The following is a 20,159-nucleotide window of genomic DNA, read 5'->3' on the forward strand; positions in this document are numbered from 1 at the left end:
TCTATTTTTTGACATAATTCTATTCACTAGGTCAGGAGCAGGGAACTTCTAGCCTGCAGGCTATTCTTGGGGGACCACAAGGCCATTTCCCCCCAAATCATACCTGTCCACTTATCAGCTGATGTCACTCATGATGAACAGGAAGGCGGGGTTAAAGCCTATGACAGCTGTGTGTGCAGGGAATATGTGAATGAAGTCAAATGGAGCAGGATTCAACCAAATTTGGCCCTGGCTTTTGGCACTGCGTGTGTGCATTTTTAGGACTCACTTTATTTCTGTGATAGTAAGTTGTTTTAAACTGTTTTTTATGAAAATAAAATAAAATAAAATATTGTGTTTTAATTGTTGTAATCCACTCTGGCACCTTAGGGTGGAGGGCAGGTAAATCAGCATCATAGTAGTAGTAGTAGTCTGGGGGCATCAATTCAGATATTGCACCAAGGCATGCCCTGGTGTGACATCAATGTGTTCTGTGCCCTCTTCTCACTCCTTTCAAACTCCCTTTGATTTACAGCTTCCTGAGTTTGGGCAAACCATTGTTGGTCATTACATCTGACACAGCAAACAATGGTGTCTGCAAGTACTTCAGGCGGCAGTAGGAACTAATGTGGAACCACACATGACCTCAACAAATACAATTTGTCAAGCAACCCCCCCTTTTTTGCTGACGCAACACAAACAGAGAGTGTGAAGGGAGCATTCTGTAAGACTGAATCAGTGAAAAAGGAAAGGGAGTTGCTTGACTGTTCTCTTGCTTGCCAATTCTCCCCCTGAGTCAAGTCATTTTCTTCTCAGCTGGGCTTATTTCCAGGTTCAGAGACTAATATGGTGGAGGGAGGGAGGACATTTGCTTGAAAGATTGGGTGGGTGGGTGAAGGTTTAAACACCTCTTTCTCCTTGCCAGTTCTCTGCCACAAATGCCCATCCCTGTCCCCCTGACCCGGCATTTTCCTAATGAGCAAAAATGCAGGCTCGGAACCCCTGTGATTTCCTCATAATGTGTGGTTCTGCCCTGTTAAACTGTAAGGGGAGTCATTTCCAGAATTCATTAAGGACAAATCCCCAAGGCCGCCTTTCTCAGCTGTTCCTGATGATCTCCATTACTGGGACAAAACAATGAGAGGCAATGCAAGGCTCGACCGCGAAAGCAAAGAGACGATCAAAGCGCCACCAGCCAGTCACTCAGCAGCACCAGATTTCCTTTCCTGGTGCTTCTTGTAAGGACCTGGTGCTAAGACAGGACAGATGCAACCCTGCCTTACTATTAAAATATAAGTTATTAATTGAGAGCTCAAGGCTCCGAGCATCTTATAAAAGTACAAAATATAAGAAAATCTTTCTTGCGTACTTGTACTCTATTTATCATGGAAGTTCTCTACAGCAGGGGTAGTCAACATCATGCACTCTGGATGTGGTTGGACTCCAACTCCCATGAGGCCCACCCAGCATGGCCAAAGATCAGGGATGATGGGTGCTCTGGTCTAACAACATCTGAATGGCACCATGTTGCCTACCTGTGCCCTACAAGGTACAGACTACAAGCAGCCAGTTGGAGGGGCCAGAGGTGAGTATGGAGTTTAGATTGGACCAAACTCAGCAAATAAAGTTGGCAGGGCAAGACGAAGGTCAAGGTCAGGCCGATTGTCCCAAAGCAAGGAAGACGGGATGAGAATCAGAGCTCTGCATGACTACTCTAAGCAACATGAGCTGTTACTGTCTATTGCTGGAGTCCTTAGTTTGAGTTCCCTAGTACTGTTCACACCAATGCCTGCACCCCTAAGCATGCTAACTAGGGAATAAGTCTTGCTGCACTCAGAGCTGAACCCTTACTGGCAGAGAGTTCCACAGGTCAGGGTCTGCTGTACTCAAGAGTTGGTCCCTAGTGAGGGTCAACCAAAACTCAGGGGTGTGGGGAACCACTAGAGGTGGTGAGGATCTCGGTGATCAAGGAAACATGAGGAATCAGATGGTCCTTGAATGTGGATAGCTCAGTCGGTAGAGCATGAGCCTTGTAATTTCAGGGTTGTGGGTTTGAGCCCCATGTTGGGCAAAAGGTTCCTGCATTGAAGAGGGTTGGACTAGATGACCCTCGTGGTTGCTTCCAACGTTACAATTCTGTGAACATGGGACTTCCTGCAGATGCTCTACCACTGAGGTATGGGTACAAGAACAGTGAGAATGCATATAGTCTGGGGAGGTATGGCTTGCAGCTGCAATCCCTTCCTTTGCAGAGATGGTTTCAGGGTAACACTGATAGGATTCTTGCTCCGTGCTTGCAGTCATGGGATTGTTGTTTATCACATAGCGGTGTATGTTTTCATTCCACAGTGTGGGAAGTGACAGAGACAGGATGTTTTGGTATTACTGTGTTCCGTGATGTAGGGCTATTGTCCTTTGTTCTTTCTCTCTTTGCTGTCTGATGAGAAAGAGGAAGAAACTAAGGCAGAATGCTCCGAGTGTATTATATGTAAATAAATGTAGATTAGCCAAACTGCTGTGCTACTGAGTTTGTTATGCGAACCGCTAATACTCTGCAGGTTCCGTAAGTGTGCTGATGCTTCTTGGTATCAGTTGCTGTGATGTTCGGGCTGGAGGAAGCTTTTGAAGCTCTTGACTGACCAGGAGGGAGAGAACATGCCAGTCAGGCATGTGTCTCTGCCAGGGTCCTACACGCGAATAGGACGAGCCTAACATTAGCACAACTGGTTCGGCTGCACAGTAAGGGTTGCCACAACAATGCTGTAGAACAGAGTGCGAGAGGCGGAGGGCACCAAATTTCAGTGTCACACACGGTGCCACTACAATTTGAGAGTCCAAAGTCCACCCCTGCTCCTTGCTGAAACCACACTGTGTACACAATTGTCATCCGAACAGGCCTTAGGACTGTGCTGAATGCAGTTTTAGTCATGCTCTGTGACAGGGCAGATTTAATAATTGTACAGAAGATGAAATAGTGTTGGGCAAAGCACCCTCTGCTAAGATTCCCTATTCTGAGATCCCTGACCTCCTTTGTGCATGGACACCCTTGTCTCTTGCGTGTTACTCTCGGCAGCTCTGCACTCATCTTTAAAACCATGGAGAAAATGATTAACTCCTAATGACTTTGCTGCTGCCTAGTCAATTGCACACTGGCATTATGGTTGTGCCTCTAGAACTGGTAACGTCCGTGGGATAACAAAGGAATTTACTGCTGGAAGCTGATCATACGTGCAAGTTTTGAATCAGTTCACCCTTCCTCCTCTCCTGCTTAAAGACCTCTTGCAAAACCCATTCCATTCCATGTAACGCACAGAGCCTTGTGATATTAATCATGCCATTCCACAGATTGGAAATAAGAATTATGCCACTTTTCTTGAGAAAATTAAATTTTTGACATTTGAAATAATATATTTACCAAGGTAGTTGGAGAAAGGCTGTCACCGAAGCTATTTTCTGTCTGTTAAAAAGCACGCTTTAGTGTAAAAAATTGGTTTTGTCTCCAGCGCCACAAAAGCGTGGCCAACATTGATTCTATTTAACATTTTATCAACTGAACTGGAGAAGAGATATTACCTCTTTGAGTACCAGCCAAAGGTCATGTAGCTAATGCTGACCTCTGTCAAACGTTACACATTGTACAGGAAGGATTGACAATTATTGTTCTACTGTATTTTGCCAGACACCAGGGGTCATAGCAATGGAATTGTTATGTTGTAGCACAGCAATAACTCAAAGCTTGTTTGCCTGTACTGTGTGCAGAGTTGCTAAGGTCAAATAATGTAGTTGATGTGCTAGGCTAGGACTGAAAATGGCATGGATTTGGGAAACGGATTGGTTTGGTTGACTTTTAATTTATTTTTTTAAAAAATTATTGATACACAGAACAAATTGTGAGGCTGTGTTGTCAAACAATGTTCTCAAGTACTTTTAATAGCAGGCTCCCCCAAGACGCATGCATCATGCAGGGACTGTTTGAAATTTCTTCTGTATTATGACTGCCCCTGCCGTGTCCATAATAAGTACTGCTGGCTTTTGGCGTCTCATTTTTCCAACCTTAATTTCAGTTCACCCCATTTCAGCATCAATTTGTGATTCTTTTTTTCTTTTAAAAAAGTCCATACAATTTTTTTCTCCTCCTCCTCCTCCTCCTCCTCCTCCTCCTCCTCCTCCTCCTCCTCCTCTTCTTCCCACTCAGTCTTCCACAGGAGATTTTGGTGGAGGGAGGATTGCAGAAATTCTAAAATGCAGAATTAAAACAGTTAAAATATTAAATTCACAAGAGTCTTGAACACACATATCTCAGGTGTCAAAAGCCAGGGTAAATATGTCTTCTTCTTCTTCTTCTTCTTCTTCTTCTTCTTCTTCTTCTTCTTCTTCTTCTTCTTCTTGCTGTTGCTGTTATACCCTACCCATCTGGCTGGGTTTCCCCAGCCACTCTGGGTGGCGTCCAGCAAAATATAAAAACTATAAAACTTCAAACACCAAAAACTTCCCGCACAATTTTGCCCAACAAACACATTTTTGCAAGTAATTCCCCCTAATATGACGAAGCTTGGCACATTATTTCCACTACTATATATACATTTTTGCACATTTCTGAATTGAAGAACCGTATCACAAAATTCAGAGAAGTGCGAATTTTGAATGAGAGCTCTGTTGCAGTTTACTCATTGGGTCAGGAAGTGCAAATTGGAATGAAATTCTTCCCCCTTCCTACTGGAGGGCCTCTGTCAGTCAGGATACACAATACTGAGCTAGATAGGTCTGTGGTCTGACTCACTGTAAAACAGCTCCCTACATTCCTACCTTCTTATATAAGGATGTCTACCTTAGCCTTCATAGCTGGATGAATCACAAAGCATGCCTTAAGCAGGCTTGGTAAAAGTCCCACAGCCATCGCTCCCTGGGAGCCTCACTCCCATCAAATGGAAATGGGTGAATTTGATCAACATGCCCTGAATGTTCCCTACTACAAGGGGGCAGTTTGTAAGGGAAGGATTGCATCGTGATTCCAGGGGTCAAAGTTGGTCAAATGCAAGCAGGAGGTACTATGCCCCAGTCAGAATCAGACCCCAGGCATTCCTGTACACAGGGGTTTGAATTCCTTTATGACAGGTGAGGGACTGGATTTGGCTGGTGGGACAATTATGCTCACAATTATGTCAGGTGATGCAATGAAGCCCCAATAATCCTTTGGTTGCTGAGTTCAAAGAACAGGATTCTTTGGAAGCACCTTGCACAGACCACCACACTTTGATGCTTTGATGTCCCAATGATCAGCTGATTGTCCTGCTGGACTGCATCCCACCCTCCAACTACGAAGCTCAAACAAGAAGATAAAGTCCCTGCCAGAGAAGAATGGCAGATCAAGTTGCTGGACTATGCCAAAATGGCTAAAATGATTGGAAGAGTCAGAAATCAGGAAGACCCAAATTTTAATAAGGAATGGGGAATTTTTTAAAAAAACTTATCTTAAAGGCCATTGCAAACAGAATCGTTAGCTGGATTGGAATATCACTTGTAGTTTAATGATAAATTTTGCATACAATAGAGAGATAAAATATTTGGATTCTTCTAAAAGATGCAGGAGGAAATAATTAACAACAGGACCCACAAAGGGAAGGAGGGAAGTCCAAGAGATCCTTTGGAACCTTGTTTTTTTGTTGTACGTTGGATATGCGACTGCAAAATTTTAATCTGAAAATCCAAAAATTGATCCAACCAGGTCCCTTAGCGAAACATAGAGCTCTGCCTTCTGCAGAGCCCAGATCATTGATCCATCTAGTTCAGTACTGCCTACATGGGTTGGCAGAAGCTCTTCAGTCTTCAGGCAGTGGGTATTCCCAGCCCCACCTGGAGATGACCAAGTGGGATCTACATCTATCTACATCTGCCTGTGGTCTGCTGCTGTGCTGCAGACTCTCCCCTGTTAGGTGAGTTAAGGATCAGGCCATGAAGCCGTGGGAAGAACTCCTGGAGTTTTGAGGTGCTACTAGTTGCATGATCCCGTAAAGGACCTCGTCGAGATATGATATAAAAGGAAGTGGGGGAGGAAGGCATAAAAATAGATAATAAAAGACATCTGGTAAGAACAATAGCCTCCAAACTAGCTGATAGACGAGAGCAGAATCACTTATCACAATGAGGCCCTCTGCTATTTTTAAAGCAACTTAATTACTACTTTGGGAGGGGGAAGTATAACGCAGAAAAATACAAATCTTTTGTAATGCAATGTGTTCTCTCATGTGCCCATGTCTAAAATAATGGGCCGCTGTGCGATAAACGCGTTTTAATTAATGCTAATTTTTGTTCTGCGTCGGTAGTGAGATCATAAAGAAGGCAAGAGCTTTTTTTAAAAAAAGTATTTTAAAATACATACCATGATTGTTTATCAATAAACTCCACAGAATACAAGATGAGTTGCAGTGGTGTTAAGTCATAAACATTGACCAGCAAATTAAAGTTATAAAATATGTACAAACTGCGCCACCACTCACAATTATTGAACCATGCATGTCCTTGCCAGCTAAGCTGTCAGTAAATATTTTATCAGACACACACATTTAAGCTTGTGCAATTAAAGTTTAAAAAAATACTTAATCAACACACTGTTACATCTGGCTGCAAAACAAAACTAACAGCAATTATTGTTTTAAGATACGCTGTGTGGTATATGACATTACCCCAAGTGGAACTGGCATCAGAAAAAAAATCAGATGGCTCCACGGTTTGTCACTCAGGTGAGAACGAAAATATCAGCTTTGGTAATTAAAACTGTAATGAATACTGTAGCATTTGTTCCTTAAACTGAATTTCAAACAGAGAGTCTCTTTCTTTTCAGCTACAAAACAATGCTATAGAATACAGATACAATACAGAATGTTTCTGGCTAGTTTATGCTCTGAAGTGAGAAGACTGAGCGCCATGTTCAGGAATATAATGTGGTGCAGTGCTTCCTGGACTATACCACTTCAGTCCGTAGGTGGAAGGGGTGCCAAATATTTGAATGCCTCCCCCCATAACTACTTCAATACTTATGGAAAATTTGCATGAAAGGAAGATTCCCCTCCCCTTCATGTATATAACCTTCCTGACAGACCAGTTTCAACGTGTAAAGAGATTTCCACATGGAAGAATGTTCAAACATCTGATCCTTAACCCATAGCCGGAGTGGTAAAGACCAGGAAGGGCTGTTCCATGTTAGACCAGATCACAGAAACAAACAGCCCCAGGGTAGCTGTTTCAAAAGTATCTAGAGTCATATTTAGATATTCTATAATACAGCTAAGTAAAGGTAAAGGACCTCTGGATGGTTAAGTCCAGTCAAAGGCAACTATGGGGTTGCGGCACTCATCTCACTTTCAGGCTGAGGGAGCTGGCGTTTGTCCACAGACAGCTTTCCGGATCATGTGGCCAGCAGGACTAAACTGCTTCTGGTGCAACGGAACACCATGACAGAAACCAGAGCACACGGAAACACCGTTTACCTTCCTGCCACAGCAGTACCTATTTATCTACTTGCACAGGCATGTTTTCGAACTGCTAGGTTGGCAGGAGCTGGGACCGAGCAACAGGAGCTCACCCCGTTGTGGGGATTCAAACCGTGACCTTCTGATCGACAAGCCCAAGAGGCTCAGTGGTTTAGACCACAGTGCCACCCACGTAAATGCATGAGAGGCAGCACCAGAAGCAAGTATACTACCTCCAATGCCTCACCATTCCAGTCGCCCACCATGTATTAGAGGGTGAATGCCTGAAGAAGGGTACCTCCTATTGTTCAGAGGAGGCATCCTGAACAATTTAGAACCCTGAAAAATCAGGATTCTAAAATATACATATAGAGCCTACATGAATAGAGTAGGTTCCTGGCTGTAGACGGCCATCCTCCAGATTACAGAGGGTGGCAGGAATGGTGACAGGGCAGAGCTAGTGCAATTGTCTACACTGCCCCCTCTGGGCGGTTGCATAACTTCAACCTAAAATGCCTGAAATTCATTTGCCTGAAATTAGAGAAATTCATAGAGAAGGCTATCTGTGGTCAGTAACCAGGATGCCTTTGTGCTATCTCAAGTGTAGGAGACAGTCTGCCTCTGAATGCCAGCTGCTGGGAATCACAAATGTGGAGAGTGCAGATGAGCCAATGTTCTGCTTGAGGACTTCTCATGGTATCTGGCCATTGTGAGAACAAGATGCTGGCTTGACCTAGAAGGGTACTTCCCATGCAGTTATGAAGAGGGCTTATTCACATGGAAAAATATTCCTCTGCAGTTTCTTGCCGTGAAGAAGAGGCAACTTTTAGCAAACCACCACATATCTATTTCTGACAGTCCCTTTGATGAGAATAGCTAGATTTTGACCAAACTGCGGGAGGCAGATGAAGACAGGAGGGCCTGGTGTGCTCTGGTCCATGGGGTCACGAAGAGTCGGACACGACTAAATGACTAAACAACAACAATATTAGTTTAACACAAGAATGTTGCAAGACCATTATTTCTTGACTTGGGAAGGGGTTAACACAATGGCTTTAGGTTGTGCAATTTTGCCTCTGTTAGGTTTTTATGCCCTTTTCATTGGATTTTAATGGGATAGTTTTGTAAATTTATTTTTAATTCATTTGAGCTGTTGTGTTACAGTGGGCTTCACATTCAAATGAATGAACTACCCCACTTACAGCCCAGCAACCCTGATCTAATACTGAAGAGCATCCTAGAACCCATAACATCATCAACAACAAAATCATTCAAAGGCCTTCATTGATATTCTACCAGCAGAAAGAGAGGTTAACTTTGTCAAATCATTCATTGTGATTTATTCATACGTTTCACTAATCTCCTGAATACTCAGCCTGACTCTTCCTCTCGAAGTCTGGACTCTGACTTGGTCATATTTCACTCTCTTTCCCATTCAGCTGATTATGGATTTATAAGTGCTAGGATGCCATAAAAATTCAGGGCCATTCACACAATTGTTTGCCAGATGATAGATCCAAACACAGAGAACAAGACTGACATTCTCAAGCATGTAACCTGTATTGTAATTACAGACAAGGAGTCACAGTTGTATGGGTCCATTATGTGGAATATCCATCCCAAAGTCTGAGCAGAACTGTCTTGAACAGGGTTGCTCAAACAGCATAGGTGATCATGGGGATTCCTTTATGTGGAATTGATTCATCTTCAAAAATGTAGGCAGAACTGGAGCTTGGCAGTTGACTTGTTAGGACAATCTGTCAGTTTTGGTTTCTCCCCTTCTGTCATTTTTCCAGTCTGAAAGTCAGTTCTCAGCCTTTCCACATTGTTTTGCAATTTATATTAAAAATAGCACTTTGGTGCGAATTTCTCCTAATATACACCTATTCTTATGAAATTTTGCCTAATATACACATTTTTGCAAAGCAATTTCCCATAACTTTTTTGTGTGTGCTACTTTCACTAGTAAAGCCATTTTTTATGCACACTTTACCCTAGTATATGCATTTTTGCTCACATAACTTGGGTGGAGAAGTGCATTGCAAAATTCAGAGAAGTGCAAATTTCAGAGGGTGGCTGTCCTTTCGTTCATGTGTCGTTTCAAGAAGTTCAGATTAGGTAGGTATGCCTTGAGATGCAAACTAAATCATACTTTCCCCTCATCCCTAGCCAGGCATATATTTTGGGCTGGAAGGGCCCCCACCAGCAGAATGAGAAGAAGTGCCCTCAAATGCAGTAGGATCGACTTACTACATTTTGAAGTAAGCAAAGTACCACATGCCGCCATCTGAAGAGGGGGGAGGGGACACAGCCGTGACACCATGAAGTTCAAAGTCTAAAATTACCTAGCTGTACCACCACAGCTTAGTTCTACCTGGCTGCTGTGCCCTTGGACCCAGAAACGCTGCAGCCTTAAGCCTGAGGCTTGGAGAGTTTAGGCTTTGAAATGGAGGGCAGCATAGGATAATGATTAAGCAAATGTGCTTGTGGAACCAATCACTGCTTTAAATCTCGCCTAAGCATGAGCTCATTTTGGCTTCTCAGTTATGGATGGATGCATCTGTCAATTTCAGTTTCTCTCAGTTTCTCATTCTTCCCGCCTTAATTTCGCTTTGCCATTTTTCTGCACCAGTGTGTGATTCGTTTTGTTTAAAGTCTGCAAGAGAATTTATCAGCATTTTAGTGCCAATTTCTCTTAATATACAAATGTTTGCAAGCAATTTACCTTAATGTAATGCATTTTTGTTGGTATATTGTCTGTAATATATCCATTTAATGTACATTTTTTTAAAAAATACATATTTCCGCACACTTTTTTTGGTTGCATAACTACATCACAACATTCAGAGAAGTGCATGTTCTGAAGGATAGCTGAGTTTTGATTTGTGTATTGTTTTGGGAAGTATAGTTTAGGTTGGTTGACATTAATAGGTGAAGTGAACTGAATTTCTCCCTCATCTCTAACCTGTCATCTTAGTCCATCATATAGGAATGATAATATGCTGGTATATGTAAATGGAGTTTATAAAGATTGCTGCATAAATATGTATAAAGCACTTTGAAGATTTAGGAAAAGTAGCATCTATTGATGCAATTGTATTACAATACTCTGGGTATGCTCAGTTGGTAGGAGTGGGGGACAAATTTGACTGAGTTTGCAATTAAAGGAGAAACTTCCTCATTCACAGTTTCTGAAACGTGTGAACTGAAACATATATTACTTCAGCATTCACACATCTTCAAATCTTGCAAAGGAATGCTTACAAAAAGGAAAAAGCATGCATACAAATGTATATATTAGTGAGAATAACAAACAACAATGCACCATATTCTGCAAACCTGCTTTGCAAAAATTAGGAGAAATCCACACTTCAAGGCAGATATTTCCATGAGCACTTTAAAAAAAGAAAACAAAACCACAAACTGATCTTGGAATGTAGAGATCTGAACTTAAGATTGGAAAGATGAGAAACCAAAATACACAAATTGTATTGGACCTAATTGACTGGACCTAATGGTCAGGGGTCCCTTTACCTTTACATTTAAGTCCTGGTAAGCTGTGACTTTAAAAAAGCCTATTCTCTGCCGCCCATGTACAGCTACTTGCCAGGAAAGCCAGTGGTCCATGGGGTGATCCCATACTCTCTGCACTAAATTCCCTGTTACCTTACAGCCTAGGCATGGTAACTGGTGTGTCTACTGACTGACCAATGGTGCTTGCAGGCAAAATATGCTGGATGTGTTTGTGATGCTAGAGGAGGTGGCTATGACACAGTGACCAGATGCAAAAGAAAGCAGGTCTCTTGAGTTCTTAATAATTGCACAGAAAGGAGGTTTTCAGAGGATGGTAAGAGGTGCCTGACTAAATTCGTTCCATTGTAAAGTAAGTAAAAGTACAGGAACATTTGCCTTTAATTTTTTGTTTTGTTTTGTTCTTGCAGGTTCTGCTAGGATTGGGTCTCTAAAATGGGATGTCATCTCTGAAAACCTCAACCCCTGTTCAGATAAGCTCTCCTTCAGGGAACTGCAAATAGGAAACACACAAATATTTCTAAAATGAGTACCAGGGACACCACTTCCATGCATGCCTTTTGTCAATTGCATTTAAAAAGACATCTCAAGTTAATACGTTTTCACTTTCTTTATGGTGCATTTTGTTTTATGCTAAGCAGAAGCCAAAAAAGCCCCATTAATGAAGATGGTTTAATGCCTATGCATTATTATAATGGACTCCTTTGTTCTACACTTTCTCTCTGTGTCATAGACTAAGTCATTAATCAATGGGTGCTGAAAAATAATTGTCTAGTTCTTTACAATCATCCATTGTTGAAACATTTGGAATTTTAAGATAAAGATGTAATGTCTGCTCTGGAAAAAAAAAAGTAGTTTAAGATTACCCTTCATGGAAGTGTGGGCATATTGTTAGGAATGCAAAGCAGATGACCTGGTTTTAATGTGTTTTAGAGCACTGTTGTTCAATTGCCTATTCAAATTGCACCGGAAAAGTAGACTTCATTAATGTCATGAAATAATGATTTTGTGTGTTATTTTATTATACTGGCACATTAATTAAATGGAAAAGCATCACAGAATTACACAGGGTTTAAAAATAGAAGGATAAGACCTTTTCTTTGGGTTTTTAAATTTGCAATAATAATAATAATAATGCTGATGATAATCACTTTTAGCCCATTTCCAGTTGGCTCCTATGCTGCGTTAAGCAGGTCTAGGTCAGCTGAAATCAGTGGCCTTAGGTGTGTATGATTCTGCATAGGATTGTAGCCTTTAAAAATCATCATCTGCCTTTGGGCTTCTGACTGCGATGCAAGCTATAAACACGAAGGACGTCTTTCTGAGCGATTAGGCGGCAGCTGGAAACACATGGCTACACAGAGCCATTTTAGTGTCCAGGCAGGGATGTTTTCCAGCCTGACAACCTTCGCACTGAAAGAGGAGATTTTACTGAAAACCTCTCTTAATAGAGAAAGAGAGGCAGAATTGACTGAGAATCCGCCTGTGGAGGGATACTATAAATTCTGCAAATTCCTATAAAGGTAAAAAAGGTAAAGGAGCCCTGGACGATTAAGTCCAGTCGAGACACCTAGCACAGTTACTCCATTGTGCATGGACAGCCCTCTTTTAAAAAAGCAGCGGCGGCAAATGCACTTAGGAAGGAGACGGGATTAAATTCAGACCCTCTCCCCCAACAGCTGATGGATGCAATTGCTGCTGTTCTAACATGGCCCTCTGAACTGAGCAGGGCTTAATTATGAGTAGGAATTTATACAATTGCAATGTAAGGCTGCTATCCTACCCATGCTTTCCTGTGAGGAAGTGACCATCAGTACGTACCGATATTTATTTCCATTTAAACATGCATGAGATGCTTCTTGTGTTTTTCCATAAGGGGGGAAGCTCTTGTGATCTAAAAAAAAAATACTACATTATTGTAGTATGAGAAGGCCCAAGGGCATGCGAGCCAAAGTGTTGAATCTATTGCACTACCTGCCTTTTATTTTTTATTTTGTTATTCAATCTTTATTGGCCTTTCATTTTAAGGATTGCTTTGTACAGTGGTACCTCCGGTTGTGAACAGGATCCGTTCCGGAGGTCCGGTCGCATCTTGAGGAGTTCACAACTGGAGGACCGCTTCTGCGCATGTGCGTGGCATGGTTTAGTGCTCCTGCGCATGTGTGTGGTGCGTAGAGCACTTCTGTGTATGTGCACACAGTGAAACCCAGAAAAATACTTCGGGGTTTGCCATGTTCGCATCCTGAAGTTTACGTATCCAGAGGCATAAGTAAGCAGAGGTACGACTGTATTATCGTTTTTAAAATTCATATCCTGCCTTTCTCCCAGAACTGGTTCACAAAACATACATGAATAAAACATGGAAAGCTAAAAACATAGAGAAGACAATAGTTAAAAAGTAATTAAACTATAATGGAATTAAAATGATATGAAAAAAAAATGCAGATAGTGAAAACAGTGCAGCACTCTTAAAAGCCCTTTCCTTAAAAGCAGTCATTTCCCCAAAGCCTGCGGGAATTAATTTGCCAATGAAAGGACAGCAAGGAGGGAGCCAGCCTAGCCTTTCTAGGAAGGGTGTTCCAAAGTCTGGGAGCAGCCGCCAAAAAGGCCTTGCATTGCTTTTATGATGCTTCATTGCACTTCTAATATTGTCTATGACTTGATATCTTCTTATGTGAGTTGGCAGCGTGTGAATATTTTTATGAATAAAGGAAAGTAAATAATTAATAAACAATTGATATAATTTACATAAATATTTACAAAATACAAGTAAAAACCACCGTAAAATTACCCATAAAATTCCATAAGCCACAGAGGAAACAACAGGGCAGGAAAGCAGTAAAACAGAAGGCTAAAAAAACAGCAACTCCTTGAGGAAATGGCCAGCAAAATAGAAAAAGAAAAGTTTGGGAGTGGACTGTATTTCCCTCAGGATGGAGTTCCAAACTTGGGGAAATGTTCTGCTCCATGTCATCCCCCTCCTAGCATCTTGTAGGAGTGGAAACATGAAAGCTTGTGCCATCATAAATTTCTTCAAAACTCTGTTCTAGTGCAACAGTCATCCAGCAATGTTAGTATAATAGTCGTAAATAAAAGGGGAAGGAAAGAAAACCCTGCTGTCTTCATCCTCTTTCCTTTTCAAATGTCCTGACCTCTTTAAGAAAAGGTTATTTTCTGTGTCACACATCATGGAGGAAAGGATAATTATGGTCCAGTTCTTAGCCATCTCCTATTGTCGACTTAATTTGAATTTTAAGATAAAGACATGCAACGTCTTGGAAAACATACACTGTGGCTTAACATTACCCTTTATGAAAATGTGGTCCTATTGTTGGAAATGCAAAGCAGATGACCTGGTGTTAATGTATTTTGCAGCATTGTTCAGTTTGCCTGTACAAACTGAATTAGAGGGGGGGAAGTAGATTGCATTAATACTGTAATGTAACAATGTGAATTTTAGTCCATCCAACTCACATATGAAGGAAAAAGAAAGACGTAAACTCTTATACAATCTTTAGACAAATAAACTGTGGTTGGTATTCAGCTAAGTTGGAGTCTAACAGCCTTTGGAGGGCACCATGTTGGTTGGTTGATGCTTTTGAATTATGGTGCTGGAGGAGACTCTTGAGAATCCCATGGACTGCAAGAAGATCAAACCTCTCCATTCTTAAGGAAATCAGTCCTGAGTGCTCACTGGAAGGACAGATCGTGAGGCTGAGGCTCCAATACTTTGGCCACCTCGTGAGAAGAGAAGATTCCCTGGAAAAGACCCTGATGTTGGGAAAGATGGAGGGCACAAGGAGACGGGGACATCTGAGGACGAGATGGTTGGACAGTGTTTTCGAAGCTACCAGCATGAGTTTGACCAAACTGCGGGAGGCAGTGGAAGACAGAAGTGCCTGGCGTGCTCTGGTCCATGGGGTCACGAAGTGTCAGACATGACTAAACAACTAAACAACAACAACAACATGTTGGTTGTTGTGACTGGCATCATTTTTTGAGTGCCTCAAAAAGACACCCTTCCCAGCCCTAATTCCTAAGATCCTGAGAACTGCAGAAGTCATGAACTGAACCCAAGACCTTCTGAATGCAGTACACAGGGTCTGTTCCTGAGCTATGGTCCCGCTGCTGTTGTCCAGGCAAATCACAACCAACAACTTTGGTTACCTCTGTGTGTGCTGTATTTTCACATTTCCTCCACTGGCATAACTCAGAGTAAATGAGTTGTTAAAACATGTAGGCAGCAATCTTATACCCACTCACCTGAGAGTAAGCCCTATTGAACTTCTGAATGAATGCGTAGAGAGTTGAGCTGGCAAGACAACAAACTGAAGGGAAGACTGAGACAGAATTGAGACATACAACGTCCAGGCTGTAACTGAGTCAAGAAAAGTAGTAACTGGAGTTCCTCTCTGAATAATGTACAAACAGGGTTGTTGGTATTTTTTTAATTAAATGGGCAACCTGAAGTCACTAACATTCATCTGAGTCTATTGCAGGCATAGGCAAACTTGGCCCTCCAGATGTTTTGGGACTACAACTCCCATCATCCCTGACCACTGGTCCTGTTATGGATGATGAGTTTGCCTATGCATGGTCTATTGTATTGAACAAAGGCTATAACAATTTCATTACAATTTGCCAAACTGCACCCCATAATATAGATAGAGCATATGACAATTACGTAAGACAATGGTGTCACGAAAGGGAGTCAGATTTCTTAAGTTTCATCCACTAACTCATACTCATCTAAACTTCTGTTAGACCTCTGAATCTCCAGCTCAATTTCTTGTGATATTCTCTCTCTCTCTCTTTCGTATCTTTCTTGCAGCCAAAGCAAAAAGCACCACTTTATGAGCCACAAAACTGCTAGTGTCATTCAAAAGAAATTGAACTATTTCTGCCTTAGGAAATCTGCTTCCAGGAATTAGTAAAAGGTTTCAGGAACCAGTCTCTTGTATCCCTACACAAAGGATAGATTAACAAGTAATTTGTGAAGTCTTCCACCTGTGATTGGCTGCATATGCAGAGCCTGTCCTCATATGGAACCCTATTGTAGTAGGCATCCATGACTGCCATGGGCAGCACCTTGAATTGGAGATCCATAAAGGCGTTTCTTAAGGTGGCAGGCATGAGTTTGGTCAAATAGCTTGCTCTGAAATGCACGTCAGAATGGTCCAGAAAAAGAGAACTTCACAGGGAGACTTGCCCTTGAAACAGCTGAAGCAGAATTTATTTGTAAGTTTAATTCTGTTTGAGTGGGATTTAATGGAGATCAAGGCTTTCTCTCCTAGGATTTAAGTGTTAAATTTGCATGGTGAAGATAGAAAGATTGTAAGGTGGTTCAGTCAAACTGTAAACAGTGGGATCAAAAGGTGACGAATTGGGAGTGTCCCCTTGTTCTATTGTCAATTCCTGATGTTGCAAATGGTCCCAGTGCTGGTCTTGTACACATTTAGTCTTTCCACAGGAATGCCAAAGATTACATCTCTTGTATGTTGTGGCCTTTTGGTCCCACTGTTTACTTTTCTAAAAACAATGAAAAGTAAAACAGTTGTCATCCATGTTAAATACATATATATTCACTACCCTTTTAGGTTGATTTTTCGTCCTTCATGAAAATCATTTGCTAACCTTATTCAAAGACTTTGCCCACATTTGTGCCAATGTGAGTCCTGTACTATCCAGCCAAGGTTGAGATTTCACAGGGACTGTGGACAGAGCAGAAACATAACTTGTAAAATTTGGTCCTGCAAGCCCTCAAAGAAATGAAGTAATACAGAAATAAAGTTTTGAGAAACTCATAATGAGAAAAGCATCCAAATTGTGTGAACTTCTCATTGTAGCCCATTGTATGAGTACAAAAATTAAAGTCCAGTCTTTAGATAATGATGTGAAAACTGCCAACTATATATTCAACCATGATTGGATTTCCCCTTCACTTTATTAGCAACCAAATAAATTTATTATGATAGAAGAACCTATTAGCATTTTTATAATTTTACCCGTGTCTAGCCAATGACATTGGGTCCCCCTAATTTGAGCAATCTTTTATTTAAATTTAACTACCTTTCCCACAGCAAACAACACCATTGACCTTAATGTCAGGCAACATTATCTGTTCAGTAATTTGCACCAATAGTCTCATTGTGTTCCTTTTAGCGCATGGGCTTATCAGAAGAAGTCAGGAGAGAGAAAAATCCACAGCTCTTTGTAAAAAAGAAATGGAAGTCATAAAACAAAGATAATATTATTAACAAGTCTATGGAAGAATTCTGTTTCAGCAGCAATTAAAAGGGAAAGGAAAAGATGGGTGCTAGCCAGTGAAAGAGAAAAAAATATTCTTCAAAGGCTAGCTAGCCAGCTCAAAACACGAGTCTCCTCCTCTTTTGTTATTTCTCCTTGGGTTCCTTTTCCCCCAAATGCCTCAAAAATGTGCCACCTTGTTGAAACCACTGTGATGGATCATTTGCTACAAGTCAGTGACTGGCTCCTTCTTAGTTGCCTTCATCAGATCCTGAGGTAGTTCATGAGGTGTGGGAATCATAGTGAAGCTTTGGTGCCATAGCTGGACATCACTGAGCAGCTACATGTCAAAATTCTTTAGTGACTAGAGTTGTTATTTGCATATAGTCATTTGGAAGCAGTGAAGGCAACAGGATACTGTTTCTTATTAGTACTTGTTATTAATAGCTGTTTCTTGTTAGTACTAATTTCCTTCTTGTACAAAGTGCCTCCCAATTTTAAAATACTAAGCTGGCATGACTAACAATAATATTTCCTGCTATATAATATACTGCTATTATTATTAAATTTATATACAGTCGTACCTTGGAAGTCAAACGGAATCCATTCCAGAAGTCTGTTTGACTTCCAAAACATTCAGAAACCAAAGCAAGGCTTTTGATTGGCTGCAGGAACCTCCTGCAGAAAACCAAAAGCCGTGGAAGCTCCGTCAGACGTTTGGCTTCCAAAAATAGTTCGCAAACTGGAGCAGTCACTTCCGGGTTTGCGATATTTGGGATCCAAAACGTTTGGGAACTAAGCTGTTCGATTTCCAAGGTATGACAGTACTGCTTAATGCCAAAATAAGACACACACAAATAGGTGTATATGTGTGTGTGTGTGTGTGTGCATTTATTAGGGCTGTACACAGCCCCACCATGCCTCATGGCCCACATCTGGGGTCTCAAATCAGGTTGACCTACTCTTAGTTAATCCGGGGACCACCTACCCTCCCCTGGATCTGGTTCCTGATGAGTTCAAGGGCAGGACTAATCAGAATTTTAAAAATAAACATAATTAAACCTATGTCAGGAAGGGGAGGGGAAAGGAGACATTGCACTCCCTACTGAGACCAGAGGGGCCAATCCTGTGATGTGCTCCTTTGCAGGGTGCCTAGGGGTACATTTGGAATATTGAGAGGGTGCTGTGAGCACCATCCCTTCTGGTCCATTCTCCCCCCATCACCAACAGATAGAAAGCACACACCCATACACACCAAAGATGGCTCTAGGGGAGTGTGAATGGTTCAGTTGCATTGGGTGGGTAGTTTCTGGAGTGTTGCAGTAGGCACCACAACTATGAAGTCCAATGGAAGGTGAGAGGCGGGGGCACCCAGATTTTGGTGTCGCATAGGGCACCACTGAAATTTGGGATGCCAAGGTCCACCACTGCACACATACACACAGATATATATATATTTTGCTTTTCCATGAGATCTGGGTAAAAGTTGGATCCAGTAGAATTAAAATGGATCCTCTTGAATTTGCACGTTAAGTGGTATCCCCAACCTGCAAACAAACAGAATCAAATTAAGCTCACCTTGATGAGAATTGTGTTTGAGAACACATTAATTTGCCTTCCAATCCCCCCCCCTTTGAGTATTTTGATGATGAATATTCTACAGATGTCCTCTGGCCTTCTAGCTGAAAAGAGCATGAAATAATCTGTGTATGGCGAAACTCATTTTGTGAGATGTCAAGAAGGTTGGAAATGGACAAATGAGATCAGAACATTTCCCAAACTTTGGAAGCATTTTGTGGTTTATTGGGGAGGCTGGAGTGTTGGTTGTTTTTTTTTTAGTATTGGTGATCATTGCTATCCCACTTAAAAATGCACCAGATATTAAACAATATACCTAAGTTTAGCCAAGGAGAATCAATTCAGAGGTCTCACTCCATTTCCCATTTACTGCAAATTTCACGGCTGGAAATCTATTGTTGAACTTTGCTATTCAAGAGACACCTATTTTCCAAGTCCCAGAGAAGCAGTGCTGCTAGTATGTTGCAACAACAACAAAAAACCAATCTGATTTAGAGCTCCTGAAAAACTAGCAGTTTTAGTATGGCAGAATGTGGACTAGAGCCTGCTTCATCAGATGCAAGATTTATCAGATGTCTTTTGCATACGATAGAGTTAAAATGTCAGTCCTCTATATGCACCTCTAGCATTATCATCAGGAAAAATAATGCACCTCTAGTTGTCTGAAAGGGACGCGGGTGGCGCTGTTGTCCAAACCACTGAGCCGCTTGGGCTTGCCGATCAGAAGGTCGGCGGTTTGAATCTCCGTGACGGGGTGAGCTCCTGTTGCTCGGTCCCTGCTCCTGCCAACCTAGTGAGGCATCTAATCATAGGCCTGCATTTTTATCAAAGCATATATATTTTATTAAGGCTTGCTTGTATTTAAAATGAGCTTAAAAAGATTTTCAAATGTTTCATGCCAGGCAAAAGACCAGCTGCTTAGAAAAGGCCTTGGCAATGTTATTCTCCTAGATAAGGGGCCCCCTGATTTATAGCAGAAAAAAACAATTCTCAAAGTCATAAAAAAAAAGGAATTACAGACAACTGACCTTGCAGATTGCAAAACACAATTAGGAATGGGCAAATAGTAAAATGATACCATGGGCCTCTCTTAAACCTTGAGCTGTATTTTCTAAGGCCAAGAGCAGTGAAAAAAAGGCAACTGGCTTGGCTGGAGAAGAAGCTTCTTTCTATTTTATTTTGAGGCTGGAAAGGAGGGTGAAAGGGGGGGGTGTAAATTGAAGAGGCTTCTTTTTAAAAGCTGTTTTTTACTGAGTTCCTTCCTTTTTACTTTACAAAGGCCTTATTCCTTTTAAAAGGCTACCTATGATAATGTATTAAATATATTGGCTTAAATGTAATTATGCAAAGGATTTA

The sequence above is a fragment of the Podarcis gaigeae genome, assembly GCF_964106915.1.
Source record: "Podarcis gaigeae genome assembly, chromosome: 12".
NCBI lineage: Eukaryota > Metazoa > Chordata > Lepidosauria > Squamata > Lacertidae > Podarcis > Podarcis gaigeae.